The sequence below is a fragment of the Phalacrocorax aristotelis genome, chromosome 3 (assembly GCF_949628215.1).
Source record: "Phalacrocorax aristotelis chromosome 3, bGulAri2.1, whole genome shotgun sequence".
Taxonomy (NCBI): Eukaryota; Metazoa; Chordata; class Aves; order Suliformes; family Phalacrocoracidae; genus Phalacrocorax; species Phalacrocorax aristotelis.
Window position 1 is genome coordinate 93013584 of NC_134278.1, and position 15683 is coordinate 93029266.

General features: G+C 38.6%; 1 pseudogene; it reads left to right on the forward strand.

Moving 5' to 3' along the window:
* The window catches only part of LOC142055069 (small ribosomal subunit protein uS5m-like), a 71150-nt pseudogene that overhangs the window by 26554 nt on the left and 28913 nt on the right, over window positions 1–15683 (forward strand).

Below are 15683 nucleotides of genomic sequence, written 5' to 3' on the forward strand. Positions count from 1 at the left end.
AGGCCTTACTGAAGTCCAAGCAGACAACGTCCACAGCCTTCCCCTTATCCACTAAGTGGGTCACCTTATCACAGAAGGAGACCAGGTTAGTGAGGCATGACCTCCCTTTCATAAACCCACGCTGTCTGAGCCCGATCCCCTGGGTGTCCCGCATGTGCTGCGTAATGGCATTCAAGATGATCTGCTCCATGACCCTTTCCAGCACCGAGGCCAGATCCTCCTTCCGACCCTTCTTGTAGAGGGGTGTCACATTTGCTAGTTTCTAGTCACCTGGGACCTCCCTGGTTGACCAGGACTGCTGATAAATGATGGAGAGTGGCTTGGCGAGCTCCTCTGCCAGCTCCCTCAGTATACTCGGGTGGATCCCATCCGGCCCCATGGACTTGTGAACATCGAGGTGAAGGAGCAGGTCGGTGACTGCCACCTCTTCAACAGCTGGGACTTCATTCTGCATACTAGCTCCATTTCCCAGCACAGGGGCCCGACAAGCCCAAGGACGACCAGTCTGACTATTAAAGGCTGAGGCAAAGAAAGCATTAAGTACCTCAGCCTTCTCCTCATCTTTCGTGGCAAGGTTACCTTCCGCATCCAACAAAGGAGGGAGATTCTCCCTGGCCCTCCTTTTGTCACTTATGTATTTATAAAAACATTTTTTGTTATCTTTAACGGTGGCGGCCAGTTTAAGTTCCAGCTGGGCCTTTGCCTTCCTAATCTTTTCCCTGCATAACCTCACAACATCCTTGTAGTCCTCCTGAGTCACCCGGCCCCTTCTTCCAAAGGCGGTAAGCTCTCCTTTTTCTCTTGAGTTCCAGCCAAAGCTCACTCTTCAGCCAAGCCGGTCTTCTCCCCCGCCTGCTCGACTTACGGCACATGGGATCGGCCTGCTCCTGCGCCTTTGAGACTGCCTTCTTTAATAACATCCAGCCTTCCTGGACTCCTTTGCCCTGTGGGTCTGCCTCCCAAGGGACTCTGTTAACCAGATGCCTTAACAATCTAAAGTCTGCCCTTCTGAAGTTCAGGGTAGCGGTCTTGCTGACCCTCTTCCTTACTTCTCCAAGAATTGAGAACTCAAATGACAGTATGTGTTCTAAGCTAAAACCTGGAAGAGAATGTTAGTGTTTGAAAAGACCTTAATAAGTTCTTTAATATAATACAGATGCATAGATGTAATGGCATTAGTGGGCAACAGTACATTGAAAGAAGCGTATTTATTATAACATGTTCATTAGTATTTTTATTACATCATTAATATTAATGTCTTTGGATGTCTGCTGCTGTGCTGCCACAAGGCTATTTGTCATCAGGAAACTTAAGGAAGAGTTGCTTGTAAGTGAAAGAAGTGAGCCTGCTCAACTGTTTTACTCCCTTCGGTTTTCCAACTTACTGATATTTGTCTTTCTTTGTAGTTTATATTCTAAGCAAGCTGGGAACTCATTTTAAGGAAGCAAAGAAATCTTTTAATCTCAGTTTATCAGGATCTAGGATACTGCTTTCTGATATGGATTACAGCCAGTCTGGTAATACTTGTGAGTTACGGAGATGTGGCCTAATATGCATCTTCCTCTGAAGTAAGCACTAGGGTTCCTGAAATTCAAGGATTGTATAAAAAGACAAAAAATCAAATCCTTTGCAGAACAGTACAAACAACTTTTATGTAGATGAAGCAACACAGAGTAGTGTCATACAAACTTACTATTAGTGGTTGTTAGCAATCAGCTTTCATAAAGCATGCTTTCAGCAAAATTCAGTAGGCCACAAAAAGAAAAATGTAAATACCTTTATTGTAATTCGATGTTTCCAGGCTAGCAGGAATATAATTTTTAAAAAAAGAGATTGCTGGTTACACAGTGTTTTCTGAATAAGCTAAGAAGCTTAACATGATTGATCATCAGCCTTCCAACTCATGCAGCAGTCTTATAGTCCACCTTAGAATGTGAAAAGCTGCATCATGCATTACCTGCTTACCACCAGTCTTTTTCTACATTGAACCTTAATGCAGTGTTACCTTAGGGTAATATTCACTACTGTAGACAGTCTAGTACCTGTCACAGTTTGGTTTTATTGAAAGTAACATGCTGAGTCAGCAATGAAATTTTTCTATTTGTTGAGTTCTGTGCAGCTTACGATTGTTTTTTATGATTTTATTTTTTGCATTTAGCACACATACATGCATCAGTTTGTTGTAATCAGCTGGAATTTTTTTTAGTGGCTGACAGTTCAGGCACTGGTTTTGAGCTATTTGATACAGTTACTGTTGTGGGATTTTTTTTTTTTAACCATAAACCTCTGGACATTGGGATTTACTTGAATGTCTAGAAAAGGGAGTGTAATTTCAGATAGAAGTTTCTTTTTTACAAATACTAAAGCCTACCCAGGAGCCAATACAATTCTTACCTCACAGCATATAAGAAGTGTGATAAATGTTGCTGTTATGTGCAATCCATGGGGATTTCTGTTTGTCTGTAATACACAATTTCCACTTGTCTGTAATACAGGCGAAATCTGCATTACATACTTCGGCTTATTGTACTATTTCCACAATATATTATGTGGGTATGTAGTGACTTTCTAGGCCATTCTACTCTTGTCAATCTTGAGGGAATACTATTTTGTAGCTTCCTGGACATGTTGTGTTGTGTGTCCTTCCTTGTATGTTTGCTTTCTGATGTACTGAGCTTTGATCACTTGATTTAGGATTATACTTCTCAAAAAAGAATCACAGGTATGCACCCCACTTTGAAAAGGATTTTTGACAGAAAAGGTGGGCGTCGTACCTTTGGAAGAGCCACCTTGACGGTGTATACAAACATACTCAATACAAAAATGAACCTGGGCACTTAGTGGTACCTCTTGAAATCCTGGATAGTGCCTGTCCCTTGCTGTGTTGTCAACATAGTAGTTCCATGCATTAATCTTAACAAGGATGAATTGCTCTTCGGAAGCTGTAGCCATTTGAGCATAGTTATTTTAATTTCCCTGGTTAAAAGTGTTTACTGACTTTCAATAAACAAAATCAGTTTCTAATCAGAGAAGACAAGAGATTGAAACTGCCATAGTAACACTGCCCCTGGGTGAAACACATAATAATATTAATCTGCAAATATAACAATGGTGATGCTTGTGTATTCCATGGTGATAGCCTTCTTGTCTGGACTAACAGGATGAAACATTGTCTGTGATGTCTTCTTCACATCACCAGTTTCATTTTGGTGTAGGTTTTGTGGTTGTTTTGGTGAGGATATCATATATTTCCATCAGTTGGGCAAACAGTACTTTGAAGATAACTACCAAATATGTGCTTTCTAAGTCATGCTCTCATACGATGGGTGAAACGTCTTATCATAGTGGATGTCATGTACGTGGCTACTGAGTGAGGAGGCCTGACCAAAGCCCGAGCTCTGCGATGAGGCTGTTCAAAGTGTCTTACGTTCATCATAGAATCATTAAGGTTGGAAAAGACCTCTAGGATCACCAAGCCCAACCCTCAACCCAACACTACTATGTCTTCCTTCCTCCTTACATTCCTTTGCATTTGTACAGGCAAAAAGGGAAACCTCCTGTTTTGTCAGAACCTGAGAACAACAGCAGATCTTTGTTGGTTAACTTTGTGTATTTTTTGGCTTTTAAAGTGGGCTAACTTTGAATATTTTTAGGAGTGATTCGAGTTTACTGTCATTGATAATTGCCCTTGGATAAGTGCTTGCAGGTATTGCTGCTCTGAGTTACTAACACATTATTTTCTTTTAATGACCTGGGATTTAATACCTTACTGGTTACTGGTTAGGAATGTTTGCCTTTAAATTGATTTTGAAAATCCTTTTAAAAACCATGCACCTTCCTGTGTACCTATCTGATTGCAGTCATCAGGAGTAGAGGCGCATCTCTGCACCAGATACACATACACGTCGTAGGAAATCACTTTCTTAGCAAGGCAGTAATCCTACAGTTTAAATCCCAGCAAAGATCAAGCACGGGTTAACATTTCAAGGTTTTGGGTTTTTTCAGCTTCAGTTTCCAATATAAGCTGTACTTGTACATTATTTATGAATGCTTTTTTATTTCAGTGACAGCTGATGAGCTATGGAAAGGAGCTTTGGCAGAAACTGGTGTGGGCGTGAAGAAAGGAAGAGGAAAGAGAAGGAAGAAGAAGCTAAGGAAGAATCTCAATAAAGGCCAGGAGATCGGTGAAGGTAGGTTGACAAATAAGGGGCTGGAGACATGTCTTGACCTTTTCATGTATAGTGTTTCTTGATTTAATAAATTGACAAATTGCTGTTAATTTCTGTGGTGTCAGAACTGCTTGATTTGTCTTTTAAAAAAATACTGATGTTGATTAATGTTGTTCTTCGTTTTTAAATATAAATTCTGTGTCATAAAACACACTTGAAATATGTGAGAACCTTTCCTTTTATTGCATTTTTCCAGTGTGCAGAGTTTCAGTCCTAATTTGGCATAAAATATAATAATTTTTTTTTTTCTGTTATTCTTAAGGACGCTCCGGTTTCCTCTGGCCTGGTCTTAACGTTCCTGTGATACAAAGTGGTAGAGTCCAGGCAGTTACTCAGCGAAAAAAAGAAGAACGAGAGAGAATTCAGTCTCAAATTGTTCAGCAGAGAGATACATGGGAGAAGAAAAGAAAAATAAAAGTGAAGAGAGAGGGAGGATGGAGTGGGAGTTGCTGGGGAGGTGTCATTCTGGATCCTCCTGACCCAGGTCCTAATGGAGGTAAGAAAACTGAATATCTGTCTTAGTCTTATTTAGGCTTTCTGGTAAGGGACTCAGAGAAAGTGAGATCCAAACTTTTCCTGTGATTGAAAATCAATTTTATACTTCTGTCTTATATAGCCATACATGAAGCAAGGCAGCTAAATCAAATAACAAGTTGTTTTAATACCAGTTAAATCACTGCTTAGTTTAATATAGGTATTACAGACTCTATGAAATTATGCTATATTACAGAGTACTGTATTATGTTGTAGACTGTTATAGGAGTCTTGAAGTATGGAAATATTTTTCTGTTTTCAACAATTGTCTTGAATATGAAATGTAGCCATGTTTTTCATAGTTTCTGATTTATCCCGCAGGATCTTTTAAGGCTTTTTTTTTTTTTTTTCTAGTTCCTATAATGAAATACAGTTAAAGATTATGTAGTTTGAATGTAACTAATGTTTGTTTATTTATTTGCTGCCTAGTTTTTAATATCGTAGTGAAACTAGAGGCCCTATATGTGGAGTGGAGAGGTGACCTTCACTTTTTTTGCAGTGTTGTCATTCAGACCACTAGAAATTCAATAGTATTGTTTAACATTTAGAAGACTAATCCTTTCCAAGTATTTGAATATGAAAATGAGTTGTTACTCATATTCAGCTGAGTTTTTCTTGTGAAGCACTTAATGATGCTTGTATATTTATTGTTGTCTTTCCATAGGCTTCTATAGTAAGATGAGCTAGGAAAGGTGTTTTCTAGCACTGTTGTTTCAGGCTTGTTGCATACTCCAGTCATTCTAACAGTTCAGCTTGTTCATGTTTTCAGAACTCTCTTTGCCCCAGTGCAAGCTTGGATCTTGGAACATACATCGCAACAAGTCAACATAAATGGGAAATTACGTGTATGGAATCACAATTATATTGTTGCCTGATCTTTTTGCAGTCATCTGTGCTCCCCTGTGTGCCTGGTGCTTTGTTGATTAATTTCTTTCTGTCTGTGAATATTTTCTGGTTACATTCTATTGGGCATTAATTAAAAATTCAGGCATGCTTTGAACCAAGCCATTGTGTAGAGGGAGCATTGTCTTTCCAGTGTGATCTAATGTCTTTGTCTGTGTAGACTGAAGTTACGCTGGTATTTTTGTACCTTTCTGCTTTGTATATTCATGCCGTTGTTGCTATCTACTACTCTGTTGCCTTTTCAGGTTTTCCATTGCTGTAGCTGGTATAGATGATTTTGTGGCTTCTGTCTCCATAGTATCTGAGATACATTGTTTCCCTCAGATTTACCTTGTGAATTTAAGGAGAGATTGCCTGCCCACCACTTCAAGTATTTTTTGGTTGTCTTCAATTTTAAGACCAATGCATTCTATTTTAATATCAGCATAGTTCTGCAGTATACAAATGAAAGATTTCCTCTATTTACTTCCCTGCATTTCATTTTATTACCTTGAAAGCAGATCTTTTGTGGGAGGTAATGGTGTGAGAATGGACTTGGCAGTCAGCGAATCTTAAAACTGAACAATAGAAGATTTGAGAAATTAATTAATTTTTCCAAATTCCCCATAAGTCAGTGGTGGAATACAGAGAAAGTCAAGAAAATTTCACGGTTCTAGTTCCATACTTTGAACACCAGACTATGTTGGTTTTAAATTCAAATATATTTTTAAGTAGTATATTCCATTAAAAGAGGTGGCAGCTGTTGCAAACAACATTTATGCATGTCTGAATTTTACCTTCTGGTGTTTTCCTTGATTTTGCTTTTGGCTGATACTGTTGATGTTGATTACTTGCGTTAAAGTTGGCTGTGTGGAGGGCTATAATAGCCAGGTCAAGTTCTGTCAAAAAGAAGAAAGGGTACTGCAGTCAAAATAGGAAAACGAAACTGTTAGCTTGTATTATAAATGTGCTTGAGAAAAAGCAGTTTCCAATTAGTATACACTGATTTCCTTTTAATCTGCTAAAATTGTGGGGATTTTCAGATCCCCATAGTTCTTTCAGCATCTTCTTGTTCAGATAATTAATGATTTTGCAGAGGAACTGGGACATTGGCTGCATGCAAAGCACTGTCAAAGTGGTAGGAGGAATAGACCTGAAATCACCAAATGCAATGAATCCTCTTGTCCTGACGCTGTGGCGTGGCTGGATTCCCTGATGTCTAAGCAAGCACGAGCTCTGATTGAGATACCGCAGTTCAGCCCTTCTTAGTATTCTGATGTTAGATTCTGTAGTAGCAAACGAGGTTGAGCATGTGCTGCAGCTTCCTTTAGCAGCATTCATATTTCCTAATGGAAACAGGTACAAGAAGTTTGTAGAAACCTCCATGTTGATAGCCTTCAACATCTGACAAATTTGTTTGAAATTGACCAGTATGTTTTTTTAAAAAAATAATTGGGGACATACTGTGATTTTTATATGCTCCATTCTTGCAGGGCAATCTTCTTCCACTACACCTTTACTTATTGTGCTAGCTATGAGTAGAGAAAGACCATATTTTTCAGTTGCAAATAGTTATTTTTCTTCCAAGTTTACAGTATTTCTATGCAACCGGAGAGGTTTCAGAGGGGGAACAGAGTGCCTGTTGGCATTCATATCCTCTACTGTGAGCTAGAAGTCTACTTCTTGTAGACTAACAAATCTCTGAATTGTGCCAAGAGGATCATGTTTATGATCATCTTGGAGGTTATGTGTAAACGATAAAGCAATGTTTGGTGAAGGAATGAGTCTCCAGTTCTTCACCATTATACTGTTTTCAGCTCCCCAGCCTTTCTCCAGAATCTCACTGTGACTACACCAAATAAAATAAGTATTAAATGCTTTAATTAACACTGTTTGTCTATGTTACACTGAAATGCTTTTGTTCATGAGATAAATTGGAAAAGCAGGAGGCTGGAAGGATCTCTTATCTATTCTGCTTCTTGTACCAAGACGTTGCGTTTTGCTCCACTGTCCATTGTTTTCAAAGTTAGGGTTTTTTCCCACAACCAAGCTGATAATAGAATACTCTTTGTGGAAAATGTATCTGTATTAAAATGTAGATCAATTATAAGTATACTCTCAATTGCATAAAAGGAAACAAATACATTTGCAATTTATATTCATGTGTTTGTGCGGTCATTAGGTTTTGAAATAGAAACTCAGAGAAAATTGGATTCTTTGGCAGTATCCATGATTTGCAGCAATTTTGCCTGCTTTCGTAAAATGGATTTTGAGAAATCCTAGTGGAACTGCTGATAGTCAAGCCTCAGGGATCTGCTTGCTGACTTTTCATGTGTCAAGGTGAAGGCCTTTGGAAAAGATCTGAGCGGGCTGCTGTTTGCATGGAAATGCTTTCTCATTTGACTTTCTGTCTTTGGAGGCGGTACCTGTAGATGCCCGCATCATGCCCAGAGCTTTCCAGTATTCTTGCTCTTTCCTCCCCCACAATGTTGTAAGACATTAAAAAAAACCCCCAAACATATACTTCTTTGAAGTCCCTTCTAATGACAGCAGAAACTTAACTTTCTGTGCAGTGACACTAAAGAATATGTTCAGCACTTAGAGCTGAATATGTAATGCTTATCTGAAGAGAGCTCTGTGTTCAGTGTTTCATTACCACTGTGATGAAAAGACCTGAACACAGATGTGACGTAGAAGTGATGTTTATTTTACAATGCAAAACACCTTAACTGTTACTAGACAAAATAAATGATGCTGTAATTGTCTTTGGTTGCAAATGGTTTTTTTCAGGCAGAATCTGAAATTGAAAGGGGAAAAAAAAGTCAGGCAATGTGATTCTTGATTATAAGAAGTGGCTATGTATTGCTTTGTTTTATCCTCCTTCTCCCCTTCCTGGAATTTCACAGAAGTATGTATCAAGAAAAACTTGCAATTTCTTTGAATCCCTTTTGATTGCCTAATACAAGTTTGAGAATATTCTGAACAATATTGAATAATAGTTTGGCCATGATGGAAGTGACCCATTTAGTGATTTACCTTTTTATTTTTTAAACATTTACAGCCTTTGCTCAGTGTAAATGAAATTTGGGGTTCATTTACAGTTCTAGAGCAGTATTTAGGGAAGAAGGCGGTTACGCTGCCAGCCAGTGAAAAGTGAAAACATTGTTTTCATAACACACCGTGGATAGTTGTTTTTCTTAGCATTTCTGCTATGTTGGAAATTATTAGGAAGAATATTGGATATAATTTAACAAAAATGCTTCAATGTAAGTGGTAAGTTGCAGTGATTTCCAAAAGAAGGCTTCAGATTTAATTTGGAGAGGCTATATGGTTTAGCTTGTGATCAAAATAATCAACAGATTCTGAGGATGTCTCAGTTTTTCTATCAGCTTTGCTTTCTGTGTGATGTTCAAACCAACCAGTTAAATTTATATGTCTTGCTTAACCATTAAAAACTGATTGTTTTTCCTCCTTTTTGCTACGCTAGTTATTTAGATTGGACAGTCATTGGAGACAGTTTCCATCTTACTTCGCTGCATGCATGGTACTTAACAAGATGAGATACTGATTGCAGTTGGAGGCTGGGATCCCTAGTAGAGCACAATTAATGTATTTAACAGTTGTCATCTCTTAATTATAACAGGAACTGTGTTGTAATTATAATGAGAGTAGTATTACACTTTCTGGGAAGTTATTTTAGCTAGATTTTCTTTAAGTTAGTTTTCTTCACATACATGGGTTTTACTAAAGAAATGAAAAAACCCTGTGCTTTATAAATGAGAGCTACATGCTGTTTCTTCACTGACCTTATTCTAAAAGAGATCGAATGAATAGAGTCAAGTATAAAAACATATTTGAGGTCTCTTAAAAAGGAAGTAACTAGTAAACCTCACTTAAGATATGTTTGTTCAAATTATTCTTACCTTTTCTACTTACTGCTGAGATTAATTTATAAATTACAGTTACCTAAAAGTTGTGTCCTTTTTAAATTATACCACCTGCAGGGAGCTGTGCTGATAGGTACATAAAACAAGGAAATGTAATACCCCATTTTTCTCCCAACAGAAACTTTTGAAGATTTTGAAACAAGAGTCATTGAGGTAAGCATTACAAATCTTTTCAAAGACTTTAAATAATTACCAGAATTTTTTATTGAGCTTGCAATTATTTAACCAGTCTTTGCTAAGTCAATCTTATAGCAGTAGGAATTAGTCTGGTATTCTGTTTCAACTGCATGACATAATCTGTCATTCTTTCCATTGTGGCCTTATCCTCTCTATTGAGTAAATAATACCTAATCCAAAGGCAGCTTTGACAACTCTGAAATGGCGAATGCCTGCAAATAAAGCTTTAATAGTTTATGTACAACCATAATAAGAAACGTAGTAAAGTGCTAGCGTTATTTCTCAGGCAAAACTACAAGTAGGAAGTTGTATAATTCTGCTTGTAAAATAAATAATTAATTGAAGCTGGGGAGGGGCAGCTCAGGGCAGAGAATGAGTGGGATGAAGATCTCATTTTGTGTGCTGCTCAAGTAGTAGAATATTCACTTGTCCTAGATGTCTTAACCTATGATATTTGTATCTTCTGGAAAAACACTCTGTCAGAATTTCCCATTCATAGTTTTATATACACACTTTGTGCTTATCAACATGGTAAGGATGATGGTTATGACAAGACTAATGCAAGTCTTGTTTCCACCCTCATTTCTAAACAGGTTGTATTGCATCATCTCACTTGAAAAATATCTATCAATCAAAAGTAGTAACTGACAAAAGATGTCTGTTTCTGGTATTTTCCTTGTCTATGGGTTTTAGTAAATAAGATCTAATATATGCTGTAAATCCTGCTATCTTTATTTGCACGTAATAAGGTTGACTCCCACGTGCTTTTTTCCCAAACTTACTCCTGATTGGACTTCATTGAATTATTCTCTGTACTCTTGAACTCTGACCCTGGCTGACTAGGGCTTTTTTTGTGGAAGTGTGGAATGTTTTACATAACAGCATATCTGACCTAGGTATTTAATAAAATCATTGAATCACCTTAGAATAATTTTGTTGTGGTAAGTTGAGAAGCTACAGAGACTTAAAAATAATTAATCTCTTACATTTCATGACATTGTCACCTTTTTTTAAACATACAGTAGCTTTCCAATGTGTAAATGGTTGTATGCAGTGCCTTGATTGGTGGGAAGTGATATTAGCTGACTACTAAATTGTTGTCGCTCAAGATATTTGCTGCCTGACAGCAAAACTTCAAGCTAAAGGGTAAGGTCCTTAGCACTACCAGTACTGTAGTGACCCAAATTCTTAATGATTTCAACAGAAACACAACTCAGAATGTGGTCAGAGAAGATACTTATTGCAAATACGATAAATATTATTGTATTTTTTTACTTGTGAAATGCAAAGCATTAGTAATGCAGATATGTGGACCCATGTTAATTCTCTATGGAAAAGCCATTATTGAAGAAGGCAATTTGCAATTCATTCCACAGCAGACCGTTAACAGTTAGTGCTACATACACCCACACTATCGCAAGATATTTTATGCTTCCCATTTATCTTATTAGTTTTTCTTTCATTTCAAATACATTAGTTGCTATGGAAACCATAGAACTAGTATAAACTTTGTTGGGGGGAATAATGACTTCAGGAATAAATTGATTTCTTGTAACTCATTTGGTCCCAGTTCAGAATCAGGTGATGCATAGCATCTAGAAAGGGAGCAGCTCTGGAAGTGAGAGCAGTTGTTGGCTTTCTATCCTTGCATGTTCCCTTCTCTTCTACTTGCGTTCTAATTTTAGAGTTGGAAACTACTTGGCCACTGCTACCACAAGTCTCACTATCTGTGTCCAGAAGTTTGGTTTTCAGATAACTGAAGTATCAAAATTACTAGGTATTATATAAATAAATGTGCTAAAAGGACTTAATAGTTCCTAAAATGATTGATCCATTAGAAACATGTACAGTGTGGAAAATAGACTACTTCCAGCTGGGGGCATCAGAAAGCCCTCAGATAAGATACGATTTGGCCAAGTCTTTCTTGTTCCTAAGTTTTGATCTTACTGGTGAAGGAGAAGGGGCTGAGAGAAATTCAGTGTTTCCTGCAGCACTTTTTGGTGGGGTGAGATCTTAGAGCCATGTTCAGCTCCTTGTGCCCGGAAGCCCACCTCACTAGCCTGGGGAGCCCCACAGAGCAGGAAACTGTGCCTCTGTCTCTTCAGGTCAGCTGCAGGGTGGAGGAAGGCATCCTTGCGGAGCATTCTGCAGAGGCAGTTGTGAGACAGCACTGCCATTCTGGAAACAGCTGCTGTAAGGTGACTTCCTTTGCATAATTGGGCACCAGAGTGGAAGAATCTGAGCCTCCAGTAGTGGCCACTGAACTATCACAGACCAAATGAATTCCTCAGGACTTTTTGTCAAAATTTGGATTGTGCTTTGATTAAACCTTGTTATACAAATATATGGTGCATAAATCAACCCTGTAGCTTTGTGTGTAAAGTAATGAGAATCATAGGATATCTTGAGTTGGAAGGGACCCATAAGGATCATTGAGTCTAACCCCCTGCTCCTCGCAGGACTACCTAAAACTATGACTAAGAGCATTGCCCACACACTTCTTGAACTCTCACAGGCTTGCGGCTGTGACCACTTCTGTAGGGAACCTGTTCCAGTGACTGACCACCCTCTGAGTGAAGAACCTTTTCCTAATGTCCAATCTGAACTTCCCCTGACACATCTTCATTCCACTTCCTCGTGTCCTATCGCTGGTCACCAGAGAGAGAAGATCAGCACCTCCCTATCTGCTGCCCTCCTTGAAAGTTGTAGGCTCCAGTGAGGACACCCCTCAGCCTTCTCTTATCCAAGCTGAACAAACCAAGTGACCTCAGCTGCTCTTCATAAATCTTGCCCTCGAGACCTTTCACCATCTTGGCCATCCTCCTCTGGGCACTCTTTAATAGTTTGATGTCTTGCTTATAACTGAGGTGCCCAAAACTGCACACAGTACTCCACCAGTGCAGAGCGGGGCAATCACCTCCCTTGACTAGCTATGCTGTGTTTCATGCAGCCCAGGACACATTTGGCCCTTTGGCTGCCAGGGGACACTGTTGACTCACTTTCAGCTTGCCGTCAACCCAAATCCCAAGATCTCTTTCTGTGGGGCTGGTATCCAGCGTCTTATTCCTCAATTTATATGTATAACCAGGATTACCATGTCACTTGCTTTTGTTACATTTCACATGATTGATGATTGCCCAGCTCTCTAGTCTATCCCATTCTCTCGTAAGGCCTCTCTATCCTTAAGGGAGTCCGGGGTTCGTCCTAATTGAGTGTCATTGGCAAACTTACTTAATGTACATTTGACTCCTGCATCCAGATCACTTATAAAAATACTAAAGAGCGCTGGCCCTAAAATTGAGCCCTGGGGAACCCCACTGGTGAGTGGCCACCAGCCTGAGGTAAACCCAGTCACTATAACTCTTTGAGCCCGACCTGTCATCCAGTTGTTCACCCAATATAGTATGGACATGTCTAGCTGTATGCTGGATATTTTGTCCAGCAGGATACTGTGAGAGACAATATCAAAAGCGTCGCTAAAATCTGAAAACCCCACATCTGCTGGCTTCCCTTGGTCAACTAGACAGGTGACCTTGTCATAAAAGGAAATCAAGTTAGTTAAATAGGACTTTCATGTCATGAACCTGTGTTGGCTATGACCAATTGTGTAAATTTGTCACTTAAGAACACTCTCATGTTATTTACTTACCTACAGATTAAATTGCTTATTAGATTTATGTTCCTTTCAGGATTGTCATCAGAACTTTCATTTGCAATTAATATTTAACTGATTTATTATTGAAAAACTATACTAGTCTAACTGCTGCTTTTAAAAAGAGACTTCTTTCATTTCTATTCACAATCTGAGAGCCAAGGTATTAACCTGAGTCAGTACACGTTCTCTGATAGATGCGCATCAGGTCTTTTTGCTTAATATCAATGTTGACACCCTTTTATCACTACAAAATAAAGTGACTCTCCATTGAGTTGTTATGCAATTTTAAATGGGTAGAGGTGATGGTTCATCACTTTAGTCTTGTCATTACTAGAGCTTCTCTTACCAAAGAGCTCTGTGAAACATTGCCTGTGTTTTTAGCCAATAATCTGTTGTATTTCAATCCAGACAAGGTATTTGTTCCAAAGTATCTGTGTTTGAATTTCTTTTTAGTTTCACTCACAGCATGTTATCTTGTGTTCCACTACCAAAGCTCACCAGTGATGCCCTTTTTGGAAGGGATCACGCTCTCTCTGTCCACTACTATGCACTGCCATATACTGTTGGAACAACTGTTTTTTCTTCATGCAAATCCTTTTTAAATCCTTGATCTGACAAAACTGGCAAGGAGTAACACGTTCTTAATTAGTAGGATGCATTTGAAAACGGTTATTCTGTCTCAGGATTTTGCATTGTGGTCATAGTAAAATCTCATATTCAGATTTTAATCTCTTTGGGACTGCAACTGTCTTCTGCACTGCATATTTCTAAACAAGCTTTAAATGCCAAACATTGATTTTCTTGCCAGACCTTATGTCTGATTGCATTTTTCTTGGAATGTGGCCAAACATCTCCCTTTTGAGACAGGAAAAAGTGAACCAGTCCCTTGACAATAAAATCAGAGCTGCTGCCTAAAGCACTGTGAAATCAAGTGTTTAGTTGGTTTGGAGAGAAAGGAAAAGGTTGCCCTTTAAATGGGGTTGTAGTCAAAGAGGGAAGGAGATGGCCATGTCCCAGTCCAGAACAGGATCAAATGTATAGAGCGTAAAGTCCCTTTATCTACCAGTTTTGCAGGGTTCATTGCAACACAAGGCTGCATAGGTTTAAGAATAGGATGCAATGTGTGAGAGACCTTAAAGCTACATGAGTATCTAGTTTCCGTCACTGTTTCTTCTGAGAAAAAAGCAGATGCTTCAAGTTAGGGAAATAAATAAAGTACTTTAATAAGGCACCATGTAAGAGTATTGTTATTTAGAGGCTTAGGATAAAGGGTGGAACCAGAAGCACTGAATATCAGCTGTGAACCACATCTCTCATGGAGGCAAAGTTTTCTGTCCTTTTGTTTTTAGCTCTCAAGTCCCTGTCACCGTTTGTGTCACTTGTCTTTGGAATGATGGTCAACTGCCTTTTCTTGAAATTGATTTGCCATTCCTTGGTCAGGTACTTTCCATGAAGAAATGTTTTATGCAGAAATTACTTTCACCAACATTTGAGAATTTTTGTGTTACAGGAGCCTATCCATTGTCTTAATTGAAAAATATGTGGCCAGAGTAGGTAGAATTACCTAGTTGCCAGAATTAAAATGAAATACCTGTTAAATGGTCTTGAGTAACTAATAAATAGTCTGTACTGAGTGCAAGAGTAAGAACAAAGTTAATATAACTGCAAGCAGTATTCAGGTCTTTTAAACTGTGTACAAGTGTAGCCTGTTGGAAGGTGAGTTACTTTAAGTATTTGATTGGGAGAGAGGGAATATGAGAAACATTTCTTTAAAGAGAAACTCTGAAAGTTAAAAGAATAATCGGGCAAGTCAGAAGTTGAGTTGACTGACAGCTCTACTCCAAAAGAGCCTCTCAAGGTTCTTTCCTGTCCTGATAAATGAGCTTATGGGTTTCTTTATCCTTGATTATCTTCCTGCGTTGTGCTGTGATGACCGTCAGTTGGGAATCCACCCAGCAGCTTGAATGATTTCTAGATTAATCCTGTGTATTAAAATCCTTGCTTGTTGCAGTGGTTTTGAGTATCTTCCGAGACATGGGAAACAATGATGTCAGACTGGGTAATTAAAAGTCATGAGTTGGTTTATAGATTTTTAAAAATCCTCCGAAGGGGAAAGGAATAAGCTAGTTTATGTGTCTGCTGTAGTAAGGATAAGAAGCAACGAATTAACGTAATGAGTGAGGGAAATTTAGAAATTTAGAGAAGAATGAGTTGCAAATGGAAAAGTTGAATACTAGAATGGATTGTCTGGGAGTATAT